General features: G+C 33.3%; 1 long non-coding RNA gene across 1 annotated transcript; it reads left to right on the top strand.

Moving 5' to 3' along the window:
• Positions 1-522: 522 nt before the first annotated feature.
• Positions 523-1706, top strand: LOC18443557 (uncharacterized). The gene is made up of 3 exons (XR_966963.3): positions 523-768; positions 857-905; positions 1036-1706. It is a non-coding gene; the product is annotated as an uncharacterized LOC18443557 (long non-coding RNA).
• The last annotated feature ends 8106 nt before the right edge of the window (positions 1707-9812 follow it).

The following is a 9812-nucleotide window of genomic DNA, read 5'->3' as shown; positions in this document are numbered from 1 at the left end:
TTTTATTTTAAATTTTTTGTGCAAATTATATGAATATGAAATTTAGAACGTATCATCATCTCAATGAAAATTTAGAACGTATCATCATCTCAAAGAGGCGCACTTAAAAAATATTTTTGATAAAATAATATATCAAAATACCCCTAAAATTTGTAAGGGTATTAGTTATTTTATTTGATTAGAAATATTCTTTTTATATTTTTTACATGCATGAGTTCAAGAGAGGAGTTGTTGCTCAAAATATCTCAAACTATTGTCAAAAAAAGCTTTTTTAAAAAAAAATTGTTTCGTACGACAAGGATCGCATTTCTACCTTTACGGTCCCCGAAGTATAAAGCATCCATCTTAAAGATGGATACAAATAGGTGGTTTATCTAAAAACAATTTAAATTAACTGTTCAAGTTTTTTTTTAATGAAATTATTATAGTTAATTTTTAAAATTTATTTATTTAGTTTTATATTCATGATCTCCAGAGATTAATTATCTTTAAAAATTAGGTAAAAAAACCATGAGGTGATTCATGCCTCTCATTCCAAAATAAAATATCATGACAATGTGATTGGGGCTATCTTAACCATCCATTCAGGACGGTTGGATCGGGGAAGTATGTAAATTTTACACAGCAGAGAGAAGTCGAGAAAGTTTGCCCACAAAGAAGCCCCGTTCAAAGACAAAGGCAAAGACAACTGGTTTTAGGGTTTTCGTTCTCATTGCTGGGGTTCGTTGTGGGGGCGAAGAAGCCTCTCTCTAGCAAATAGCAACAATGGTCTGTATCTTTGCTCTACTTTTAGTAGTCATTTTTTTGCTGAAACTCTTATGAAGCTAACTCATTTTGTATTTCTCTGCTGGTTCAGTTGATCCCGAAGAAGAACCGCAACGAGGTGTACAAGTACCTCTTTCAAGGTCCTCCCTTTCTTTCTACTCCCTTCTCTCTCTACTGCATGATTTGTAACTACTCTTTCTTATATAAAAGAAGAAGGTTCTCCTTTCTAAAGCTTTGTTTCTCATGCTGGTATTTTGTTTGCGATCACAGAGGGGGTGCTCCATGCCAAGAAAGATTACAATCTGGAAAAGCACCCTAACATCGATGTTCCAAATCTTCATGTGATAAAGCTCATGCAGAGCTTCAAATCAAAGGAATATGTTCGTGAGACATTTGCATGGATGCATTAATATTGGTACCTCACGAACGATGGGATCGAATATCTTCGCGCTTATGGGACTTTTAATGGTCGTATATTAGTTGTTCATGTTCTTCTGATGGAGGTTTTGGATGAGTATCTTTTTGGCGAATGAAAATCTTCATGCAATTTGGTATCTGTTGCTACATGCTAACGGTTCATTTTCATTAGCATGTGCTCATTAATGAGAGTGTAGTGTGGATTCATAGCTTGATTGATATAAGAAAGTCCTTCTTTGGAAGGAAACATATGGGTTAATTGTGGGTTTTTATAGGACAACGCTGATCTTTGTTAGTTGTTGGCATGCATGGAATAGTATATAGTGGATGTTTAGATTTAGACCCATGTGATCCTATCACTGATTACTCTTGTATGTTTCTTATTTCTTGTTCTTGAGCTTGCAAATAAAATGCACACGTCAATTCCACTTTTTCACTTTTAGATGTAATCAGACGGCTTAGTTGGTATTCCTTGGTAGTACTTTTTATTATATACATGATGATTGCTAGCCGATTTGAGACTCTTTGTTTCTATATTTTTGTAGCTATATTTAATGATGAATATTTGTATGGTTCTTTAGACTTCCGTTCTATTTCATATTTGATCCAACCATAGTCGCTAGAACATTGTACTCACCTCTTTTAGTAGCATTATCAACGTTAGTCACTAGATAGCATCTTGCATCTTCTTCCACAGTGGCACCTAGACATTCTCCATAACTAGGCCCAATGTATCACGTAATTCATTTAAATGTTAGCTTATTGGGACAAATAATCGTAATAATTTTTTACACTAAAATTACATGATCAAATCTGGGGGTACGCAAATTTAATTAAATATAAAAATAGATATTCAGATAATCATAATAATTTTTTACACTAAAATTACATGATCAAATCTGGATGTACGCCTTAATTGGATTGTTTAAGGTTGCAACCTTAGGGAAATGACTCCCTAAATTAATTACTTCACGGCATCACACTCCAATCCCAACCCTCACACAATCTTCCGCACCCAGAGCTATTCGCGTATATTGGATATTCATCCTACTAAATAAATCGTGTCTCCTTTTAAATCTTTATAAAATATACAACATTGATTTTATCAAGATTTAATAAATATAGAACAACGATTTTACCAAGAAAAAACATTCGCCATTCCTACATAAACCAGATATGCGCAAATTGCAACTAGAATTTACAAAATATATACAATAAGGCCATTTGCTTTTGATAAAATTATACATTATAATAATAGAACAAATCTTTTGATACAAAGCTCACATTATTAACCATTAAACTGGGAATAATGCAAAGTTCACATTATTAACCATTAACTGGGAATGTATCATCGATTGGGTACAAAGTTCAACTGTAGATTTCATATCCAAAAAAGTGACTCCTTGGAACAAAAAGTGAATACCATATGACATAGAGTCCCTTTACTTTTATGCCTCGAGTTACACAAGGGCCCAAATTTAAATTTTTGAAGTGCTGAAGTAAGAGTCAGAAGACAAAATATATCATATCTCTCCATTATTCTAATCCATGAATTCATGTCCAAATATAATATCGATCAATTTCATTCACAGATTTTATAAAAAGAATCACTTGTAATATGCACACAGCAGATGCAGCAATTCTTGTGCAATAACATTACCTCGCCACCAAATATATAAAGTTCAATAAGCAAAAATACGAACTTCCAATATGACAAGGAAATATACATAGAGAGCCATATATGTGCATGACACTGAAATCCTATAATAAAGTAAATTTGGAATATACCACCAACACCTGCATTTTCTTGAGATGGAATAACTATTGAACATAATGTCTTCACACGAAGATTAAAAATTGTTGGATTAAGATTAGATATACATCCAAATCAAACATTGCATCAAGCCAGCAACTTCCTCTCCCCAGTGTGTTCACATAAAATTAAAACAATTCCTGTTCAAATGGATATTGAAAAAGCAGAATAACCTCCCACCCCAAGAAAATCATGCATCAAGATGGAGCAACTGATACGAACAAATGGATGAGTAGATACTGCCATGCATAAGAGTGTAACTAGGACAAGATCAGACAAGAAGCAAATAAAGACCAGATGTCAGAGATACAAAAGACTGGATATGCATATGAACTTCAAAAGACTGTAACAATCACATCTTCCAAAACTCTAGCGGATACATTACTCCATTTACATATAATACTCGCACAAAAACCATCGAAGTACGTAACTACAAAATGCTTTGCAAAACAAATAACAAAAACATAAAACAAAGAGGCAAGGTAGGTAACACTAAGCAAAGATGATTGTTCTTACACGACTATCACGAGCCATTTTGCATCATTGTACGAACCAAAGATAAATATCCACATCATTACACCACTTAAAAAACAAACAACCAAATTAAATTTAGATTTTTATTTATTTTTTATTTTTTTTGGTGAATAGTAATTAAACTACAAATTCTATTGCCTACCAAAACCAAAAGATATAAATCCCTATGGCCACAGCACAGATCTCGGAACTTGCATAACTCCAGAACCAATGCAATCAAAATAGCTAGTTCTTGTACTCGTCATGTTTAACAATGATACAATAAAAATGATATTACTGATAAATTAATTCAACACAGATCAGAAGAAATCCGGAAATTCAGATATTCAACCAAATTAAACATTGCATCAAGCTAGCAATTTCCCCTCCCCAGTGTGTTCACATAAAATTAAAACAACTCCCGTTCAAATGGATCTTGAGAAAGCAGAATAACCTCTCACCTCAAGAAGATCATGCATCAAGATGGAGCAACTGATATGAACAAATGGATGGGTAGATACTGCCATGCATAAGACTGTAATTACGATAAGATCAGACAAGAAGCAAATAAAGGCTGGATGTCAGAGATACAAAAGACTGGATATGCAACTGAACTTCAAAAGACTGCTACAATTACGTCTTCCAAACCTCTAGCGGATACATTACTCCATTCACAGATAATACTCGCATAAAAACCATTGAAGGACATAACTACAAAATGTTTTGAAACACAAATAACAAAAGCATAAAACAAAGAGGCAAGGTAGGTAACATTAAGCATGGATGATTGTTTTTACACGACTATCACGAGCCCTTCTGCATTATTGCCTGAACCAAAGACATATATCTATATCTTAACACCACCCAAAAAACAAACAACCAAATTAAATTTCGATTTTTATTTTTTACTTCTTTAGGTGAATAATTAAACTGCCTACCAAAACCGCAAGTAATAAATCCCTATGGCCACAACACAGATCTCGGAACTACCATAACCCCAAAACCAATCCAATCAAAATTCCAATCAAAATAGCTAGTTCATGTACTCGTCATGTTTAGCAATGATACAATAAAAAAGATATTATTAATGAAATAATTCAACATAAAACAAAAGAAATCCAGAAATTCAGATCAAACATTGCAACAAGCCAACAACTTCCCCTTCCCAATGTGTACACATAAAATTAAAACAACCCCCTTTCAAATAGATCCAGAGAAAGCATAATAACCTCCCAACCCAAAAAAAGCACGCATCTAGATGGAGCAACGACTGTGAACAAATGGATGGGAAGATACTGCCTTAAAGAGTGTAACTAGGACAAGATCAGGAAAGAAGCAAATAAAGACCAAATGTCAGGAATACAAAAGACTGATATGCAACTGAACTTCAAAAGACTGCTACAATCACATCTTCCAAACCTCTAGCGGATACATTACTCCATTCACAAATAACATTGATACAAAAACCATTGAAGGACATAACTGCAAAAATACAAATAATAAAAGCATAAAACAAAGAGGCAAGGTAGGTAACACTAAGCATGGATGCATCATTGCATGAACCATTCTACACTATTGCACGAACCAAATATGTATATCTACATCATAACACGACTTAAAAAACAAACAACAAAATTAAATTTAGATTTTTGTTTTTACTTAAAAAACAAACAACAAAATTAAATTTAGATTTTTGTTTTTACTGCTTTGGGTGAATAATAATTAAATTGCGAATTCCACAGCTTACCAAAACTACAAGAAATCCAATCAAAATAGCCAGATCTTGAAACTTGCTTAACTCCATAACCAATCCAATCAAAATAGCTAGTTCCTGTACTCGTCAGATTTAGTAATGATACAATAAAAATGATATTACTGATGAAATAATGAACACAGAACATAAGAAATCTAGAAATTCAAATATTCATCCAAATCAAACATTGTATCAAGCTAGCAACTTTCGCTTCCCAGAGTGTTCACACAAAATTAAAACAACCCCCATTCAAATGGATCATGAGAAAGCATAATAACTTCCCACCCCAAGAAGAGCATGCATCAAGAGAGCAACTGATGCATACAAATGGATGGGCAAATACTGCAATGCATAAGAATATAACTAGGACATGATCATGCAAGAAGCAAATAAAGACCAGATGTCAGGGATACAAAAGACTAGATATGCAGCTGAATTTCAAAAGACCGCTACCATCACATTTTCCAAACCTCTAGCGAATACATTATTCCATTCATAGATAACACTAGCACAAAAACCATCGAAGGACATAATTAGAAAATGCTTTGAAACACAAATAAAAAAAGAATAAAACAAAGATGCAAGGTAAAGGTAGGTCCAAGCATGGATGATTATTCTTACATGACTATCACGAGCCATTTTGCATCGTTGCACGAACCAAAGATATATATCCACATCATAACAACACTTAAAAAACAAACCAAATTAAATTTAGATTTTTTTTTCTTTTTTACTTCTTTGGGTGAATAATAATTAAACTGCGTATTTTATTGCTTACCAAAACCACAAGAAATAAATCCCTACGGCTACAACACAGATCTCGAAACTTGTATAACTCCAAAACCAATACAATCAAAATAGTTAGTTCCTGTACTTGTCATGTTTAGCAATGATACAATAAAAAAGATATTACTGATGAAATAATTCAACACATAACAAAAGAAATCCAAAAAATCAAATATTCATCCAAATCAAACATTGCATCAAAGCCAACATCCCCTCCCCAGTATGTTTACATAAAATTAAAACAACTCCCGTTCAAATGAATCATGAGAAAGTAGAATAACCTCCCACCCCAAGAAGAGCACGCATCAAGAGGGAGCAACTGATGCGAAAAAAAGGATGGGCATATACTGTCATGTATAAGAGTGTGATTAGGACAAGATCAGGCAAGAGGCAAATAAAGATCAGAAGTCAGGGATACAAAAGACTGCATAAATAGCTGAGCTTAAAAAGACTACTACAATCACGTCTTTCAAACCTTTACTGGATACATTACTCCATTCATAGATAACACTGGAACAAAAACTGTCGAAAGATATAACTACAAAATGCTTTGAAACACAAATAACGAAAGCATAAAATAAAGAAGACATGGATGATTGTTTTTACACGACTTTCACGAGCCATTATGCATTGTATGTATATCCACATCATAACACCACCTAAAAAAACAACCAAATTAAATTTAGATTTTTTTTTTTTTAGTTCTTTAGGTGAATAATTAAACTGCGAAATCTACTGCGTTCCAAAACTACAAGAAATAAAAATACCTTTGGCTACACCATAAACTCGGAACTTGCATAACTCTAGAACCAATCCAATCAAAATAACTAGTTCATGTACTCGTCATGTCTGGCAATGTTACAATAAAAAGGATATTACTGATGCAGTAATTCAACACATACTAGAAGAAATCCAGAAAATCTATTCATCCAAATCAAACATTGCATTAAGCCAGCAACTTCCAGTGTGTTCACATAAAATTAAAACAACTCCCTTTCAAATCGATCCTGAGAAAGTAGAATAACCTCCCACCCCAAGAAGAGCACGTATCAAGAGGAAGCAACTGATGCAAACAAATGGATAGGTAGATACTGTCATGAATAAGAGTGTAACTAGAACAAGATCTGGCAAGAAGCAAATAAATACCATATGTAAGCGATACAAAAGCTTGGATATGCAGCTGAACTTCAAAAAACTGCTACAATCACATCTTCCAAACCTCTATCGAAGACATCACTCCATTCACAAATACCTTAAAATTACGAAAATAGTAAAGAGCGCATAAATTAACGAAGACACATACAAGAAACTGAAGCATAAAAAAGGAGAATTACAAAAATAATAAGCATTATCCTATGATACCCAAAATGACTAAAATAATGAAGAGTGCATAAATACACAAAGAAATATGCCAGAAACTGAAGCAAAAAAAAAAACTGGAGAATTGATGGACTAAAAGAAGGCCCTAACAGAAGGCAGCAAGGCATATCTTACAGATAGTTTATCATCTAACAGAGATTACATTAGCATAGATCATTGAAGCCGTGACTCATATACTGAAATAAAATAATAACCATCATCTTATTCCCTAAAATGACTAAAATTGTAAAGAGCGCATACATACATATAGAAGCATATCAGAAATTGAAGCATAAAAAAAGAGCATTACAAATCCGAGTAAGACCAATCGAAACTAATTAAAGCAAGCGATTATCATCAAGAAAACTTGAAGGCAACAAGGCCTATCTTACAGAGAGTTGATCATCTTACAGAGATTACATTAGCTTAGACCTTTGAAGCGTGACACAAGTATACTGAAATAAAATAATAACCATCCTATGATACCCTAAAATGACTAAAATAGAAAAGAGCGTAGAAATACACATAGAAACATGCCAAAAACTAAAACATAAAAAATGAGCATTACAAAAATAATAACCATCATCCTATAGTACCCTAAAATGATTAAAATAGTAAAGATCGCATAAATACACATAGAAGTATGTCAGAAACTGAAGTATGGTGATGAGACCTTATTCTTCTGCACACAATAACAAACTATAAAGTCAGGTTACAATGGTTACAAAATGGTTACAATGATAATTCTATAATTGATAACCAAGAAGAAACTTAGAGCAATTTTTGATGATTGAAGAAAAAAACACCAACATGATAATCAGAATAGAATTAATTCACAAGAGCTTAGGCATTAGCAACAATGCAATTAAGTATGGTGATGAAACCTTATTCCTCCGCACACAATAACAAAATATAAAGTCAGGTTACAATGGTTACAATGATAGCTGTATAATCGATAACCAAGAAGAATCAGAAAGCAATTTTCAATGCTTGAACAAAAAGAACACCTATTTACCAACTTCACAAAACAGCACCACCTAGAGGAGAGTCAGAGGATAGCCCGAGTGCAATAGCAATAGGAGTCAACGAAATCTATCAAAACTCGTTAAGCTGTAAGCAATCATCAAGAAACATACCAGAGAATAACCTAAAAGAAGGCCCTAAAAGAAGGCAATAAGGCCTATCTTACAGAGAGTTGATCATCTTACGGAGATTACATTGGCTTAGACCTCCGAAGCCGTGACTCAAGTATACTAAAATAAAATAATAACCATCATTCTATGACGCACTAAAATGACTAAAATAGTTAAGGGTGCATAATACACATAGAAAGCATGCCAGAAATTGAAGCAAAAAAAAGGCGATTGCAAAAATGACTAAAATAGTAAAGAGCGCATATATACACATAGAAGCATGTTAGAAACAAAAGTATGGTGATGAAACCTTATAATGGTGATGAAACCTTATTCCTTCGCAAACTATAAAGTCAGGTTACAATGGTTACAACAATAACCAAGAAGAAACAAAGTGTAATTTTTTATGCTTGGACAAAAGAACAACATCATGATACAACAATCTGAATAGAAGTACTCCGCAATAGCTTAGGCATCAGAACTGCAAAGGCTAAACAACAACAATGCAAATAAGTTTGGTGATGAAACCTTATTAATAGCAACTACACAAAATAACATCAGAGAGCAATTTTCGATGCTTGAACAAAAAGAACACCTCTTTATCAACTTCATAAAACAACATCACCTAGAGGATCCGAGTGCAATAATAGCATTAGGAGTCAATGAAATCCATCAAAATTAGTTAAACTGCAAGCAATCATCAAGAAACGTACCAGAGAATAATTCGAGGGAAAAAATTGGAGAATTGACTAAAAGAAGGCCCTAACAAAAAACAACAAGGACTATCTTACAGAGAGCTGATCATCTTACAGAGAATACATTAGCATAACTTGATGGCAGTAAAAAGATTACAGAGAGTTGATCAACTATCAGAAGATGATAGTTATTATTTATTTCAGTACACTTACGTCACGACTTCAAAGGTGATACCCTAAAATGACTAAAATAGTAAAGAACGCATAAATACACATAGAAGCATGTCAGAAACTAAGTATTACAAATCTAAGTAAGATCAATCAAAACTAGTTAAACTGCAAGCAATCATCAAGAAACATACTAGAGAATAATTGGAGGGAGAAAACAGAAGAATTGATAGACTCAATTCTAACATAGGGCAACAAGGCTTATCTTACAGAGAGTCGATCATCTTACAGAGATTACACTAAGACCTTTGAAGCCGTGACTCAAGTATACTAAAATAAAATAATAACCATCATTCGATGATACCATAAAATGACAAAAATAGTAAAGAGCGCATAAATACTCATGGAAG

The sequence above is a fragment of the Amborella trichopoda genome, chromosome 5 (genome assembly GCF_054954075.1).
Source record: "Amborella trichopoda isolate Santa Cruz 75 chromosome 5, AtrichopodaSantaCruz75HAP2 v2.0, whole genome shotgun sequence".
Lineage (NCBI taxonomy): Eukaryota > Viridiplantae > Streptophyta > Magnoliopsida > Amborellales > Amborellaceae > Amborella > Amborella trichopoda.
Note: the sequence above shows the minus strand (reverse complement) of the source record. Positions and strands in the feature narration are given on the sequence as shown.